The sequence below is a fragment of the Mus musculus genome, chromosome 5 (assembly GCF_000001635.26).
Source record: "Mus musculus strain C57BL/6J chromosome 5, GRCm38.p6 C57BL/6J".
In the NCBI taxonomy this organism is placed as follows: Eukaryota; Metazoa; Chordata; class Mammalia; order Rodentia; family Muridae; genus Mus; species Mus musculus.
In genome coordinates, this window is record NC_000071.6 from 142,345,571 (window position 1) to 142,363,695 (window position 18,125).

The 18,125-nt window shown below is 47.4% G+C and overlaps 1 long non-coding RNA gene across 1 annotated transcript; it reads right to left on the reverse strand.

Annotated features, from left to right (window-relative positions):
* Window positions 1-4,580: 4,580 nt before the first annotated feature.
* On the reverse strand, window positions 4,581-17,733 carry Gm30998. Its single transcript, XR_377176.3, has 4 exons — window positions 17,311-17,733; window positions 16,804-16,853; window positions 8,307-8,411; window positions 4,581-5,221 (listed from the first exon to the last, which is right to left on the reverse strand). It is a non-coding gene; the product is annotated as a predicted gene, 30998 (long non-coding RNA).
* Between the last annotated feature and the right edge of the window lie 392 nt (window positions 17,734-18,125).

The following is an 18,125-nucleotide window of genomic DNA, read 5'->3' on the forward strand; positions in this document are numbered from 1 at the left end:
TTTGACACAATTGAATTTCAAAGAAACCAGAAGTTTCCACTTCACATCCCCCTTCCTGTTTAAGAATTGTCCTTTTTTTTTTCTTCCCTCCCCCCCCCCTTTGGTTTTTTTGAGACAGGGTTTCTCTGTGTAGCCCTGGCTGTCCTGGAACTCACTTTGTAGACCAGGCTGGTCTCGAACTCAGAAATCTGCCTGCCTCTGCCTCCTGGGTGCTGGGATTAAAGGCGTGCGTCACCATGCCTGGCTCTGTCTTTTTTTTTTCTAACATTAACAACCTACACACAGTAGAAATAATTGTAAGAACCATCACACTTTAAACAAATTACTTATGAACAATATAGTGAAATAATAGTCCAATAAAAAACTTTTTTAAAAACCCTTAAATTTCTATCAATATGCAATAACTTTAAAAAACTTTAAATTTTTATCAGTTCCTGATCATAAGCAATAACAACCTTCCATCCTAGATAAGAACTATAACACATCAAATGACCAAATCTATCCACCCCAACTTAAGGGGCCAGGATGATGGTCTTTGTAAAACTGCTTCCTGATGAATTGGGGTGAAGAATTCCTGTATGAGCAAAAAATGGTTAATTTTTAAAAAGCTATCTGTAGCATTTTGCTGCCCAGTCTCTGTGTTTATCGGCTCTATATATTGTCTGTCCAGTCTCTGTGTGATTGATCATTAAAACCCTGTCTTGAAAACCCAACTCACCACTCGGCAGCCCCTGGGTGTACATGCACATTGGGGCCCAGGGCTGATGGTAGGAATGGCCCTCCATCATTCTCTCATCCACATTGTCCTAGGAGGCAGGGACTCACTCAGACCCAGAGCTCACTCCCATGGCTAGTCTCCCCGAGAGCTTGCTCTGGGATCCCCTGTCTTCACCTGGTTAGACTGGGTTATAGATGGACCATCAAGCCCACCAGGATTTTATGTGGGTTCTGAGCTACATTCATAGCAAGTGCTTTAACCAGTGGGCAATCTCTCCAGCCTGAGGGATTCTGCCTCCAAAACCAATAGCATTTGGGCACTGCAAAGAGGAACGAAAAGCTTGAGTTCTGCAATTGTTCTGTACTCAGGCAAGCTGTTCACCTTTGGGCTTCAGCTTGTTCCTCCCTAAAATATCTCTAAATGATGGTGCTAATGAGAATGCCAAATGTTAGAGGGTGTGGCTCAGAGTTAGATGATGTCAACTTTGGGGGTGGGGTGGGGGAAGGCCATGTGAAGACTGTATGACTCAACTTGATATTCTGAGAACCATTATCAATTTTGTTATTATTATTGAGTCAGTACTAGAAATTGAAAGTAGGGACCCAGCCAGGTATGGTGGTACACACCTTTAATCCCAGCACTCAGGAGGCAGAAGCAGGCGGATTTCTGAGTTCAAGGCCAGCCTGGTCTACAAAGTTAGTTCCAGGACAGCCAGGGCTATACAGAAAAACCCTGTCTCGAAAAAAAAAAGAAAGAAAGAAAGAAAGAAAGAAAGAAAGAAAGAGAGAGAGAGAGAGAGAGAGAGAGAGAGGGGGAGGGAGGGAGGGAGGGAGGAAGGAAGGAAGGAAGGAAGGAAGGAAGGAAGGAAGGAAGAAAGAAAGGAAGGAAGAAAGAAAGTAGGGACCCACCACACATGCTAGACGAGTGCTCTACCACTGAGCCACACCCCCAGCCCCTCACTGGGGGATTCTAGGCAGGGACTCTACCACTGAACCACACCCTAGCCCCTCACTAGGGGATTCTAGGCAGGGGCTCTAACACCCTCTAACATTTGGCATTCTCATTCAATGATGATAAAGCCATTCTTCACGATTAGTTGATTTAACCCCTAGATGAAAAAAATCTAATTAAGCAAGCAGTGCTGATGCTAACCAGTTCCATTTAGAATCAAGTGACAGGCAGATGTGAAATGTTTGACTCTGCCTCCCAACCTCACACTGCCACCCCTGTCTTGATGGGTATCTGGGGACACCAAGTTCTTTCTGAGCAAGTCTGGAAGCTCTACCACTCACACCTATGGGCAGTGGACCGGGCCACCAGACAGAAGAACTGGTTGGGTAGTAACTAAGTTCAGAACTCCAGGAAAACGCATTATTGAGAACGGCATAAGTGTGGGCTAGCTCCCGACCAGATTCCTGTCCTGGAATCCCACCCCACATCCCCAACAGCATCTAGGTACACAGGAAGATGGGAGCCCCCGTTCTCCTCCATCCAACTGCTGCCACCACTACCTTCTCTTGGGCCTTGCAATGTGTTGTCTAGCAACTCATGAAGGCTCCACCCCTCTGGGCAGGGCAAGAGCAAACATAAGCCCTGTAACCATGAGATCCCCTAGAATCTAGTCACATGACTTTTCCCTCTCCTGCACAAAGGATATGGGAATCCTCAACAGACATTTCAGTCTCTCTCTCTCTCTCTCTCTCTCTTGCTCTCGCTCTCTCTCTCTCTCTCTCGCGCTCGCTCTCTCCTCTCTCTCCCTTCCCCCTCCATCTCTCTCTCCATGGCGACTTCTCTGGCCTCAGTTGGTGGGGCCAGAGAAATCACCTGAGAGCAGCTTCCCAATAAACCTGTATTTAATGTAATCTAATCTGGCTTGAACCAGCTCATTTCATTGGTGGAGAAATGACTTATCAGTTCTCAACCTTCCTAATGCTGCGACCCTTTAATACAGTTCTCATGTCATGTGCCCCCACCCATCCACCCACAACCATAAAATTATTTTTATTACTACTTAATAACTGTAATTTTGCTACTGTTGTGAATCATAATAATAATAATATCTGTTTTTTTCCAATGGTTTTTTCTTCTTTCAAACCCTGTGAAAGGGTGATTTAACTTCTATGGTGGTTTGAATATGCTTGACCCAAGGAGTGGCACTCTTGGGAGACGTGGCCTTGTTGGAGGAAGTATGTCACTGTGGAGGTGGGCTTTGAGACCCTCCTCCTAGCTGCGTGGAAGACAGCAGTCTTCTGTTTGCTTTCAGAAAAGATGTAAAAGGCTCAGCAGCTTCTCCAGTACAATACCTGCCTGGATGCTGCCATGCTTGCCTTGATGATAATGGATTGAACCTCTGAACCTGTAATCCAGTCCCAACTAAGAGGTGATTTGGTCACAGTGTCTGTTCACAGCAATGGAAACCTAACTACAGCAACCTCCAAGGGGGTTGAGAGCACAGGTTGAGACCCTGGAAAAAGAGCTTCTATGAGGAATTACCTGGATCGAGTCAGCTTGTGGACATGTTTGTGCTGATTTGCCTTTTTTGTTGTTGTTGATGTTATTAAAGATTTTTATTTTTAGATGTGTGTGCATCCGTGTGTGGGTTTCTGCACCTGGGTGCAGCACCTGAGAGGGCAGAAGAGGGTGTCAGATAAGCTGGAGGTGCAGGCAATTGTCAGCCATCTGACATGGGTCCTCTGCAAGAGCAGTGTGTGCTCTTAACCGCTGCTCATCTTTCCAGCCCCAGCTGTCTGAATCATGTGGGCGGCACCATTCCCTAGACCGGTCTGAGCTACATGAGAATAGACAGATTGCACTGAGTACAAACAAGCAAGCATACAATCGTATCACTCTGCTCTGAACTGCAGGTGGGATGTAACTAGATGTTTTAAGTTCCTGCTTTGATTTAAGTACCTGCTGTGATGGACTGTAACCTGCAATCATGAGCTTATCCCGTTATCCTTTAAATTGCTTTCTTATCAAAAATATTTTTTCAAAGCAACAGAACTGAAAGTAGATCACCATGATCAGATTGAGTTCAAGAACCCTGTTGTAGCCGAATTTGGGCTATTTTATTGGATTCTTTTCCATACCACCCTTCTCTACCCTTATTCCTTCCAACCTCCCAAAGGTAGGTAGGAGGGAAAGAAGGTTAGAAGGAAAAGGGGGTGTCGATCTTGTCAGATTAGTCTAATCTGCTAATTAGGGACATTGAGTTCTTTGGGGCAAGCCCAATTTCTTCTACTTACCAAACAGCAACCAGCAACAACCAAACAATCTAGCAAACAGCTAACAGCAGCAGCAGCAGCAACAACAACAGCAACCGCAACAACAGCAACAGCAGCAGCAGCAGCCGCCACTTCTCAGGGCACTGGCATTCATAAACCTTCTGAAAAGTCCCCAGAACTCCAAACATAACCTAGCTTCAGCTGGTAGAATCACGCCTCTGCCAAAGCATGAGACAAATCACAGTCAGCTGCTGTGGACAATCTGAAGCAGCCCCATATCCCACACCTGGGATTAAAACAAAACATTCACATAACATTTCTGTTTTTAAAGAAACCAAGGGCTGGAGAGATGGCTCAGTGGTTCAAAGCACTGACTGCTCTTCCAGAGGTCCTGAGTTCAAGTCCCAGCATCCACATAGTGGCTCACAACCATCTATCATGGAATCTGTGCCCTCTTCTGGTGTACAGTCATATATGTAGACAGAACATAGTATACTAAATAAATGATTGGTTTTAAAAAAGGAAGAAAGAAAGAAAGAAAGAAAGAAAGAAGCCAAGATTCCCACTACACCTTGTTAGTGTCGAGGCTGTAATCACAATTGTGCATGCCTGCAACACTGTATTCGCTGCTTCTGGCATTCCGGTGAAAAAGCTAACTTAAGAAGGCAAAGGTTTATTCTGGCTCACAGTTTGAGAAGACACAGGCAGGATGGTGGGAGTTCCAGGTGGCTGCTCACGCTGCACCCACAGTCAAGAAGCAGTGAGAGAGAAATGCGGGTGCTCAGCTCGATTTTAGTCCAGGACCCCAGCCATGGGATGGTGTCACCCACATTTAGGGTGGGTCTTCCCACCTAATGTAGAAAATCCCTCACAGATAGGCTTGTCTCCAAGGTAATTCTAGATCTGCCAACTTGACAATCACTAAACCATCACAGGCATCAGGCAGGGGTGTACATAAGGAGCATAGAAAAGCGGCCATTATATCAGCATCACACATTGAGTTTTCTATCGCCATTGACAACAGTCGTGGCGGTGGCAAGCAACAGAGCATGGCAGGGACTGGGGCTAACTGGGAAACATGTGGATAAGTCTATGTGTTATGAGTTGGGGACAGATGGACTGACAAGACCAAGGAGGCTCCACGGATGTAGGAGCAGGTAGCTGGGTCTCCTCACATTTTAGCAGAACCAGGAGCAGAGACAGGATTGGAAGTAGAGTCGAGAACTGTGGTCATACAACCTCCCACAGGTCATACAACCTTTCCAAATAGCGCCACCTGCTGGAGAACAAATGTTGACACCCATAAACCTGTTTCACTATAATAGTCAGCTTCACTCTAAAACCTGAACATGCTTCTGAAAGCAGTAACCCTAATTAAACTCCTTGGTACCACACACACACACACACACACACACACACACACACACACACGATGTTCAGAGAGACTTCGTTCATAATAGTCAAAAACTAGAAATGACCCAAGGCCTCCGTTAAAATTGTACCATCACACCAATAATGAATGCTAGTTAGCCCTGAAAAGAACAGACCGATATACATAATAACTTTGACAGTTGACAGGGGATTTTACAGAAGGCAGAGAAAGCCTGTCTCGAAGGGTTATACTCCATATTACTCCATTTATATAACATTCTTTAAATGGCAAAATTGTGAGAATAGAAAATCGATTGAAGGTCTGAAGAGTAAGGGATTGAGGGGGGAAGTCTGTGGAGTCATAATGGAACATCATGAAGTTGAATCTTGGGTACTGGTGAGACAGGCTGACTCTGTGACAGGCTTCAAATTGGCAGCTCCGGAGACTAGGCCTAAATCTCTGTTTCCAAGGACTTTCCAGGCAAGTCCAGGCCTCAGAAGCTACACCACCACCACCACCCAGCCTGAAGCAAGGTCAGCGACTGTTTCCAGCCTCCCACCCCCACATCCCAGTTGGTTCTGGGATGTCCCTAGAGATAGAGTGAACAGATTAAGAGAGAGGTCACCTACCCCTCCCCAGAATCCCCTTAATATGCTTTAAATCGGACCTGCAAGCTCACTTCAGGGTCTCCATCTTTGTAGATGGTAGATCCCAGCATGCTGGACTTCTGCAGAATAAAACACTCTTTGCATTTACATACTATTTGTGTTGGCATTTTGTCTAGGCTCCACCCCACAGTTACCTGGCAACAACCAGGTGTGCCTGACTCACTATAAAAGGGGCTGCTTGCCCCCTCCATTCTCTCTTGCCTCCTTGATCTTGCTCTCTCCTCTCTCTCCATTCCCCTCCCCCATCTCTCTCTACATGTTCATGGCCGGCCTCTACTTCTCTACTCCTTTTCTCTCTGTGTCTCTGCCTTTCTCTGTCTCTACCCCCTCAACTCCCCTCCCCATGCCCTGAATATACTCTATTCTATACTATACCCTGATCCCTCAGGGGGAAGGGATGCCTCAGCATGGGCCCACAGAGGCACCTCCTTCCCCCACACCTGACTGCACACCCACCAAACAGATTCCCTCTCCTCTTGTCTTTTTATAAAACACAACAATTTAAGTCTGGGGTATCATTCTTTGGTGAATCCACAGACCCTTACACTGGTAATTTCTGTAACTTTTGGGTGTGTGGGCTTTTCGTTTTCTTTTGTTTTTTTTTTTTTTATATAGTTCTGGGATAGAATTCAGGGTCTCATGCATGCTAGGCAGGGGCTCTACCACTGAGCCATGTCCCCAGCCCCTCACTGGGGGATTCTAGGCAGGGGCTCTACCACTGAGCCACGCCCCCAGCCCCTCACTGAGGGATTCTAGGCAGGGGCTCTACCACTGAGCCACACCCCCAGCCCCTCACTGGGGGATTCTAGGCAGGGGCTCTACCACTGAACCACACCCCCAGCCCCTCACTGGGGGATTCTAGACAAGCAATGCACTTGCTGAGCCACATAGGGGGATGGTTGTGAGCACTCTGTATTCAGATGCTGATTTCTGTGCCCAGAGATCAGGTTGCAGTGGGATGTTGGCATTATCATGATTATTGGAGCATCTCCGGTCTCAATAATACGTAAAGATTATTTTCCATCACCTCTAATTGGTTAATAATTAATGCTGATCAACCAATAGCTGGGCAGGAGGGGAGGGAAGGCAGGACTTCAGTCAAGCCCTGCTTCCATGACTCATCACGAATGACAGCTCACAGGCTGGGCCAAACAGGCTCCCCCTTCCTTAAGTGGCATTTGTCAAGTATTACCATCACATCCAAGAAAAAAATAGCTCCCATTATACCCACCCTTCCACCTGGAGAAACACGTTGGGGAGCATCTTCGAGGTGGCCTATTCTGTGGGACTGGTGCCATCCATCCCCCATCCATTGCCTGTATGCCACTACCCATCCAGGGGTGCCCACAGCAGCACTTGGAGGTCAGCAGGGCCCTGCACCCTTTGGTAGTTTCTCAAAGTAGTTGAAGGTCCTCCTACCCCTGAGAGGTCTCACTCCTTGTCCTCCTTTCCCTGGCAGCCTGGGATAGAAATGGACTGGACCTTGACGTCATACTTCAGTGTCATTGCAGCGTGTGGGACAAAGGAAAGCTACTATGCTGTGTGAGCAGCAGGGATCAGGCTGAGCTATGCTGGTGGCCCAGATGAACAGCCATTGAATGCACCATGCTGAAGGGGGAAATTCTGCAGTTGCCTCTGAGGTGACTATGGACACAAGCCATTGGATCTCCCACAGAGTATAAGGTGGGTTGTTGCCCTTAGGTGGTGAAGAACGGCTGACTGCCACCTCCCATGCAATAGCCTTCCACATCTTCACCACTATGGTGCCTAAGGTCTCACCAAAGCCTTTGTCTAGACTCTCCCAGTCAGTGCCTGTGGTGTGGCTCAGTGAGGGCCGTGGCTTGATGAGGGGGCGTGGCTTGTAGGCGATTGGCAGTTGTGTCCCCCTTGCTCTGGTCAACAATGATCAGCACTTGTGCTGGATTCCTCATCCTTTCTAGTCTGTCTGTCTGACTCGCTTTATCCCAATTGTTCTGTAGTTTCACGGCTCACTAAAGGCATAGGCTAGTGGTTCCCGCCAGCACCAACTAGTAGGAAGACCCACACCCACACCCCACACCCCACACACACCCCCACACCCCAGCTCCACCTCCCCAGCCCCCCCCTCCACTCCCCAGACCTTGATTCTCACTACTCACTTTCTAGCTCCCCAAGCACTTGAACCTGGGCATCTGTAGGGGGGCCCTGGACCTTCTGGTAGGTGCTGCATGCTACAGAGGAGGAGCCTTGCTATCCCTACTCCCTACTGGAAGTAAACAGAGGAGTGGCAGCTAGGAAAGGAATGATGTTACCTGAGTCCCTCCTGGACCCCCTTGGATGCTTACTTGATGGCTGGCTCTGCAGCAGCCTTCATAACCCATGTGAGGACGGAAGTCATACACTGAGTACTTCAACTGAGACAGAGGCACTTGCCTAACGTGTCTGAGGTCCTGGAGAGAGAGATGGACACAGACAGAGAGAGGAAGATGGACAAAGCTGTTGTATTTCAAGAGTTAAGAAGCAGGAGCTGAAGAGACGACTCTGCAGTTAAGAGCACACAAGTTTAGTCTCCAGCACCCATGTTGGGCAGATCACAACTGCCTGAAACTCCAGCTCCCAGGGATCCAACACCCTCTTCTGGCTTCTGTGCACACCCCCAAGAATATGCACATATGCACTTATACACCAATAAAAAATTTAATATTAAAGAGTTTATCCAAAATAGGGGCTAGAGAGATGACTCAGTAGGTCAGAGTCCTTGTTGTACCAGCTTGAGGACCTGAGTTCACATCCCAAGCACCCATTGACAACGCTGGGCATGGAGCAAAAGCAGGGCATGGCTGTGTACACTCAGTCTCCCCAGCAACGGGGATGGATTTCTTTTGAAATCCAGGCACCGTGGCATATGCCTGTACTCCTAGCCCTGAAGACATGGAGACAGGAGGATGAGCAGTTCAAGGTAGTCCTCAGGCACATAGCATATTTGAGGGCAGCCTAGGATATATAGGACCCTGCAGGAAAAGAAAAGGAAAAGAAAGCCTTTTTGGAGACAAGGGCTGCTATCCAGCCCAGTCTTGGCCTCTGACTCAGGATTTTCCTCTCTTCGTCTCCTTCAGAGTATATCACTATACTAAGCTAGAATATCCTTTTATATTTGTTAATTTTATGTGTATGAATGTTTTCCCTGCATGTGTGTATATGCATAGAGGTCAGAAGAAGACATCAAGTTTCCTAAACCCCAAATTAGTATGATTGTGAGCCACCATGTGGATGCTGGGAATCAAACCTGGATCCTTTGCAAGAGCAGTGAGCACACTTAACTGCTGAGCCATCTCTCCAGCCCAAACAAAACAAAGCAAAAAAAAAAAAAAAAAAAAAAAAAAAAAAAAAAAAAAGCAGGTTCTAGTGGCACAAACTGTCATCCCAGATTTTCAGGAGACTGAAGTAGAAGAATCCCTTGTCTCAAAAGTGTGGGGACCACATAAAAAGCCGGGTACCTGGCTGGAGAGATGGCTCAGCAGTTAAGAGCACTGACTGCTCTTCCAGAGGTCCTGAGTTCAATTTCCAGCAACCACATGGTGGCTCACGACCATCTATAATGGGATCTGATGCCCTCTACTGGTGTGTCTGAAGACAGCTACAGTGTACTCATATAAATAACATAAAAAATCTTTAAAAAAAAAAAAAAAAAAAAAGAGCCATGTGCCATTGCATTAGCCTGTTATTCCAGTGATGGCGACTGGGAGGTGGAGACTGGCAGATCCCTGGAAGCTCATGAGTCAGCTAGCCTGGCCTGTGTGGCAAAATTCCAGGCCACTGAGAGACCTTGTCCCACATATACAGTGGAAGATGCCTAAGGTTGTCCTCGGATCTCCACATATGTGCTGGGCACACACACACACACACACACACACACAGGTCAGAGTTGACATTCTCCAGGAAGTGACACTGTAACAGGTGACAAGGACAGAGGTTTAGACGGAATGGCAGGGTGCTGTGAATGCCCTAACAAATTTTTGTCTGTGTGATTTTGGAGGCTCTTCAGCAGAGAATACATGTTCTTATCTCAGCCACAGAGCGGTGAATAGATTGCCCCATCGGGAATGATTAGAGACTAGGAGACCAGCAACAATGTTTCTTGTAATCGCTCACTAGGATACTAGCGGCTTTCCAGTTCAAGAAATTGGGTCATTATGACAAACCACATTCTGGGGACTACACCAGGCAGGCCTGAATAAATAAAAGGAAGCTGAGAGACTGGGAAGATGCCCAGTGGCCGAGAACTCTTTCTGAGCAAGCCAAAGACCTGAGTTTGAATCCCAGCATCCATGGAAGAAGCTGGAACCCCCCACACACACACACACTGTGGAGGGACAGAGACAAGCCAGCGGTTGCTGGCTGCCACCTAGCTTCAGGTTCAATGAGACAGTGTTTCAAGCAAATGAGGAGGGAGTGAAGACTGGGGGCATCTAGCACGCTTCTCTGGCCTTCCCACATATATCTGGCCAAACACACGTGTACATATATCATAAGCACTGTGGTGATTTGAATAAAAATGGCTCCTATAGGCCCATAGGGAGTGACACTATTAGAGGTGTGGCCTCATTGAAGAAATATGTCACTGGAGGATGTTCTTTGAAGTCTCAGATGCTCAGGCCAGGCCCAGCGTCTCACTCCCTTCCTGCTGCCTGCCAGTCCTGATGCAGAACTCTCAGCTACTCTCCAGCACCATACCTGTCTATGTGGCACCATGCTTCCTGCCATGATGACAGTGGGCTAAACTCCTGAATTTGTAAGCGCCAGCACCAACTAAATAAATGCTTTTGGTTTTAAGAGTTGCCATCGACATAGTGTCTCTTCAAAGCAATAGAACCCTCTAAAGACAAGTACTTACAACATACATACACATCAGGTAAGGTAAAAATGAGAAAGGAAGCAAATGAAAGATTAATGGGAGGGGAGTGGGAACTGGAGGAATGTGTGAGAACCTCTGTGGACACAGTTCCCAGCTACTTGGAACTCTGACCTCAAAACTAAGGAAGCGTCATGGCATGCACCTGGGAAGATGGAGGCAGGGTGACTGTGAGTTCAAGGCCAGTCTGGGATACATATCAATACCTGATCTCTAAAGTTAAAAATAGGGCTGGTGAAATGTTCAGCTCATAAAGGTGCCCAAAATTTCTAACAACTGCACAGGGGAGAGAGACCTCAGTCTCCCAAGCTGTTCTCTGACAGCCACACGCAGGTCCTGGCACATGCTCGCTCACGTGTGCGCACACACACACACACACACACACACACACACACACACATAAATTCATGTGATAGATCCGAGAAGATGATTCAGTGGCACAAGTGTGAGGAGCCAAGTTCAAATCCTCAGAGCTCACCTAAAAGCCAGATGTGGTAGTTTACATCTGTAATCCACATGCTCTTGAGGGGGAGTGGGGTGCTACCTAGAGGATCCCTCGGGCTCAAAGGCCAGTCAGCCCAGCCTACTTCACCAGTGAGAGGCCTGCCCTAGGGTTTCTATTGCCGTGATGAGACCCTAGCAACATTTATAAAGAAAAACACTTAACTGGGGCTGGCTTACAGTTTCAGAGGTTTAATCCATTATTGTCATGGCAGGAAGTTGTAGAAAAAAATATATTGTGTCTGTATGCATGTGGCACCTGTCAATAATAAATTTGATGGCCTATAGCTTAAACAGAAAATAGGAGGTGGGACACCCTGTAAGCAGAAAGGATTCTGGGATAGTGCCAGGCAGGAGATTAACCCAGGAAGACGTGACAACACAGCCACATGGTATCTGAGCACAAGTAACCAGCCACATGGCAGAACATAGATGAGAATAAATGGGTTATTCTAAGTTATGATCTAGTCAGAGGAGAGCCTAGCTATACAGCCAAGGCACTTGTAAATATATTTGGAGTCTGAATCTTATTTCTGGGAGTATGGGGCTGGGAGGAAGAGCCAGGCCTAACTTCTACAGGAAGAGTGCCATCGGTGTGCCCACAGACACAGTGCTGGAGATGGAGCTAAGAGTTCTGCATCCAGATAAGCAGACAGCAGGAAGAGACTGAGACACTTCCTCCAACAAGTCCATACCTCCTAATAGTGCCACTCCCTAAGGGCCTTTGGGGGCCATTTTTATTCAAGTCACCACGAGACCCCGCCTCGTAAGAAGAGGATGAATGGCTTCTGAGAAAAGACGCACAAGGTTGTCCTCTGGCCTCCACGTGTATATGCGCATTCACACATACAAACACACACTTAAGTACCTGAATACACGTGAAGGTATGTACGCGCGCTTGCGCGCGCGCCCAAGCACACACACACACACACACACACACACATGAGTGCACATGATGTACACACGCACACGCACACACACACACACATCTCTCATTTAAAACCACCCTGTGGACTCCTCCATGTGGAGGTGGACCCAGAAGTGTGTTTGTGTTTCTAAGTATGCGTGTGCCTACTGTTTTTTTTTTTTTTTTTTTGAAATGGACTTCTAGGCTTGGGGAGGGGGAAGGGATAAGAAGGGTGTAGCTCACATCTGGAGCTATGACCCTCGACTGGGGGCTGTGTAATATGTTTCTGTTATAAGATAGACATTGGGAGGGGCTGATGTCCAGGTCGTAAGTTTCATAATTTGTTTTTTAAATATATAAATATATACATACATATATGTTACAGCCCTAGGAATAGGGGCGGGAAACTCCACTTTTTAAAAGGGGTTTCCTTTCTTTAATCCTCCAATCAACAATGTACTGTTGCCTTTTATATATAAAAAAGAATAAAATGTATACATGCAACAGGAAAAATAAATAAATAAAACCACCCTGTGACTGGAGCAATAGTCCAGTGGTTAAGAGTGCTTGCTGCTCTATTAGAGAACCTGAGCTCAGCACCCAGCACCTACAGCAGACAGCTCACAGCTACCTGTAACTCTAGTCCAGAGAATCTGAACTCTGTCTGTAAGCTAGTGGTTGTCTGTCTATAAGCTAATGGCTGTCTCCATCCAGCACCAAAGCACGGTCAGGACCACAATGCCTCATCCCTGTAAGCTTTGCTTGCTCTGAAGGAGAGGGAGGGAGGGAGGGAGGGAGGGAGGGAGGGAGACTGTGAGACACTGGGCCTGGCTTGAGCATCTGACACCTCATCAAAATCAAAGAGGACGACCTCTCCTGGCCTCCATGGGCACCAAGAGCACAAACTCCACACATACATATACAGTTAAAAATAATTAAAAAAAAAAAAAATCCACCCCTCAGCCAAGGGATGACCCATGCCTAAAATCCCATCCCTGAAGGTGCTGAGGAAGAAAAATTGGTGTGAGCTTGAGGCCAGCCTGGACTACAGAGCAAGGCCTTGACATTAAAGGAAAAGGAAAAGGACAAGGAAAAGGACAAGGACAAGGACAAGGAAAAGGAAAAGGAAAAGGAAAAGGAAAAGGAAAAGGAAAAGGAAAAGGAAAAGGAAAAGGAAAAGGAAAAGAAAAAGGACAAGGACAAGGACAAGGAAAAGGAAAAGGAAAAAGGAAAAAGGAAAAGGAACCCTTCGGTAGCTCTGCTCCCCACCCTTGCAGGTCGTTCTTAATGGTGACCTCACAAATCTGAGCAATGCTTAGTCACCATTTGTTTTCTGCATTGATTCTGTGTCCCCGGCACTTAGCAAGCTGCCTGTCACACAACAGGAGGCGATCGATACGTGTTGATCTCCGTTGATCAGATGATTAAATGAGTGTTCTCCCTCTCCAGCCCGCAAACACATCCATCCAAGCTGTGCTTACAGAATCCCGCAAGACAAGCCCTGCTCTGGATCTTCCTTCTGTCTACCCCAGGAGCAGGAGATCAGGCCAGCGGCCTAGGGGACTGCAGCTGGCTAGGGTGGGACTCAGAAAGGAGCTGCCGAGGGGTCCGGCTTTGCCCTCTCCCCGACACTGGAGACTTCAGAGCAAGCAAAGCTGCCGCAGACTCAGCTTACAGGGGCGAGGCATTGTGGTCCTGATCTGATCGTGCGGTGGATCTGGATAGAGACAACCATTTGCTTATAGACAGACAACCATTAGCTTATAGCTATCCTCTCTTCACTTGCAATAGCAAAAAGAAGGGAGACGCCAGTTCCCAAAGCCACCAGGGAAAGAAGCTCAGGTGGCCGCTCATGGCTGGTCTTAAGTGCTAACAGCTGAGGAGATAACCAGGCTAGGTCAGAGGAAAGTCTCACCCACTGTGCAGGAAGCAAGCATTGGGTCCTGTGGATCATGTGGATCCCAGTGCAGGACTTCAGCAGACTTCTGTATGTCGCTGATGTGGCTTGTGTAATGCTGTGGCGGGGTCTTAGTGGCCAACATGTTGTTCTGACTAGTTTCAGTAGTCAACTTGACACAGTCCACAGTAATCTGAGGGAGTCTAAAATGGGGGGGGGGCTCAATCAAACTGACTGGTAGGCATGTTTAAAGACATGTCCTTGGATTGCTATCTGATATAGGAGAGTCCAGCCCACTGTGGTCAGGATCACCCCCAGACAGGTGGGCCTGGGCTGTATAAGAAAGGTAGCTGGTGTGGGGGTGGGGGGCGGGGGGGGGGAGGGTAGTGATGCTCACCTTTAATCCCAGCACTTGGGAAGCAGGGGCAGGTTCTGAGTTCAAGGACAGCCTGGTCTACAGAGTGAGTTCCAGGATAGACGGAGTTACACAGAGAAACCTTGTCAGAAGGAGGAAGGAGAGGTGGAGGAGGAAGAAGAGGAAGAGGAGGAAGGGGAGGGGAGGAAGGGGAGGAGGGGGAGGAGAGGGGGGAGGAGGAGAGAAGAAAGATAGCTGAATGTGAGCCTAGGTACAGGCTAGTGAGCAAGTTCCTCCAGAGTTTCTGCTCCAAGTTCCTTCCCTACTGGAATTCTGCCCCGCGTTAGTTCTTGCCCTGGCTCTCCTCACTAATGGACTAAAACCTTTAAGATAAAAATAAACCCTTTCCTCCCAAGTTTCTTTGGTTATGGTATTTATCACAGCAACATAAATCAAACTAGGGCAGTAGTCCAAGGACCAGGAACCTCAGCATCTCTATGCCAGTGTCAACAGCAGCAGCAGCAACATCTGTACCAGCAGCAGCATCACCATCAATCTCAGGATCAGGATAAGCACCAGCATCCTGACCACCCGCACCAGCATCAGGATTAGAAGAAGCACCGGCATCAGCATCAGGACCAGCACCAGCATCAGAGCAAGTACCAGCAGCAGGACCAGCACCAGCATCAGAACAAGTACCAGCAGCAGGACCAGCAGCAGGACCAGAGCAAGTACCAGCAGCAGGACCAGCACCAGCATCAGAACAAGTACCAGCAGCAGGACCAGGACCAGCATCAGCTTTAGGACCAGTATAAGCACTGGCATCAGCATCAGCATCAGCATCAGCACTGGCACCAGCACTGGAAGATGCTTAGAATATTCTCAATGCACAATGTGTCATTCAGGCAACACCAGTAACATCAGAGATCTTGCTAAAAATGCAGCCTCCAAAGTGGCAGAGTGGCTCACGCCTGTGATCTGAGCACTCAAAAGGAGGGAAGGATCAAAAGTTCAAGGGCACCCTCAGCCACATAGTGAATTTGAGGTCAGCCTTGATTACGTAAGACCCTGACTAAAGTGTAGGAATAAAATGAGACGGTTTGGTGAGGTGAGCCTACTTACAGTCCATGTTTCCCATCCTTTAGAATGGGAAATGCACACATAGAACCCGATTCAGAAGGGGCAGCTCAGAACCCAGCAACATGTCCCCACCGCCATCCCTCTGCAGGAGTGCTGGCAGCCATAGCTTTCTTGGCATCTTTTCAGGAGTGCCCCTGCTTATGAAGGCAGCTGTGTGTGTCTCACTGTTTTCACAGATGCCTCTGCAGCCAGAGAAAACCTGTCCCTGTACTTCTTGCCACACGTTCTATCAGGTGCCTTCACTGCCTTGGTGAAACCTCCTAGCCTCTAGTTTTCTCCCTGCAATGCATAGCCCAAAAATATGACGCCAAGATGATTCAAATATTTATGCATCCAAGCTAGTTATGGTGGAGCACATCTGTAATCCCACCGTGAGAGGCTGAAGGGAGTACTCGGAGTTCAATGCCAGCTACTCAGCAATTCCTGTCTTTTAAAACAGGAATAATAAGAAGCGTGGAGTTGGGAAAATGGCTGGGTAAAACAGATCAGTAAAGTGTGGGCCATGGGAACATAAGGACCTGAGTCCAGATTCTCGTCAGCTCCCCTCCCCCCACCCCACCCCACCCCCCAAAAAAACCTGGATGCAACGGAGCGCGGCTGGAATTTCAGCACTGGGAAAGAGTCGGAAGGATCCTTAAGTGAGCCTAACTGAATTCAAAGAGACACTCTGTCTTGAAGAATAAGGTGAAGAGTGATTGAGGAAGACATTAACATTGGCTTTAAGTCTACACACACACACACACACACACACACACACACACACACAAACACACACATACAAAAACACACAGATGTGGACACATGTATGCGCTACACACAAAATGAAATAAAAATTTCAAACAACAACAATCTGGGATTTCTAAGGACAGTACCCTGGATGTCTTAGACACTCTTCCTTATAGTTACAACTCGGGCCAGGGGCAAGGCTTGGTGGCACATGCCTTAAATCCCAGCACTCAGGAGACAGAGACAGGCAGAGCTCTGTGAGTTTGAGGCCAGCCTAGTCTATGAGAGTCCCAGATCATCCAGGGCTACTTAGTAAGATTATCTTTCAAAAGGCAAATGAACAAAATAACAAAAAAAAAAAAAATTACAAATGAAATAAAAAAGTGGGCTGGGCTTTTTCTTACCCAATCTAAATTCTCAGTCTCATTTTGAAAATGTGGAGGTCTTTTCACATCTACAAAGAAGAAAATAGATAATTCAGGAAGATTTGCACTGCTCAAAAGGTGGCTTGGCAAGTAGAATGCTTGCTATGCAAGCTTCATACCTAAATTCCGACCCACAGAACCCACTTAAAGCCATGCCTGTTACCCTGGAGCCACTGACTGGTCAGGCAGCCTGTTTGGCAAACGAAAGACCAATGAGAGACCCCATCTCCTCCATACATTCATAAATAGATTCTTTTTAAAAGAAAATCTGTTTAGGGCTGGCGAGATGGCTCAGTGGTTAAGAGCGCCAACTGCTCTTCCGAAGGTCCCGAGTTCAAATCCCAGCAACCACATGGTGGCTCACAACCATCCGTAACGAAATTTGATGCCCTCTTCTGGAGTATCTGAGGACAGCTACAGTGTACTTACATATAATAAATAAATAAATCTTTAAAAAAAATCTGTTTAAAAAAACGGAGGTGAGACCTTGCAATCCCCCAGACTCCGGACTTTGTTATTTGGTTGGCTTTGTTTTGAGGCAAGTTAGCACCACATAGCCCAGACTGGTTTTCCCTTCTCAGCCTCCAAAGCAGCTGGTATGAGGCATACACTGTTGTTATGCCTGCCAGCCAGGTTGTGAGTCCTAGGATCCCACGGGAGCACTGCCTGGCTGTCACCCTGTTTCATGTGACTTGTTCCCTTGCCAACAGAGCTCTGCACTTGGCTGAGTCCCAGCCTCCCTCATCATGCATGTGCCACAAAGATCTTGTGTGACATGTTCAGCCAAACAAATAATTACAGGATCTCGGCCTTGCAAGTAATCTTGCCATGGGAAAATGATTAGGTGAGTAATATCACATGACATCAGCCAGTATGGAGACATCTTTTTTTCCCTCCCCCTTTCCTCTCCTTTCCTTTCCTGGATTTTTGAGACAGAGTATCTCTGTATGGCCTTGGGTGTCCTGGAATTTGCTCTGTAGACCAGGCTGGCCTCTGCCTCCAGAGTGCTGAAATTAAAGGCCTACCACCACCACTGCCCAGCTGAGCAGGAGACATTTTAATTGAAGCATCTTCTTTGGTGGAAAAACTTAGTCTTTTTCCCCCCTATCAATTCATTGTATGTTCAGAATTTCTAAAACTTATTTTGGGGGGCAAGAGAGATGGTCTGCTGTGGGACGTAGAGGTCCACATTGCCTCTTGTTCCTCAAGCACTGTCCCCTTGTGTTTTGAGACAGGGTCTCAGGGGCCCGGAGCTCATCAATCAGGCTGGACTAACCAGCAGCCTCAGGAATCTGCCTGCC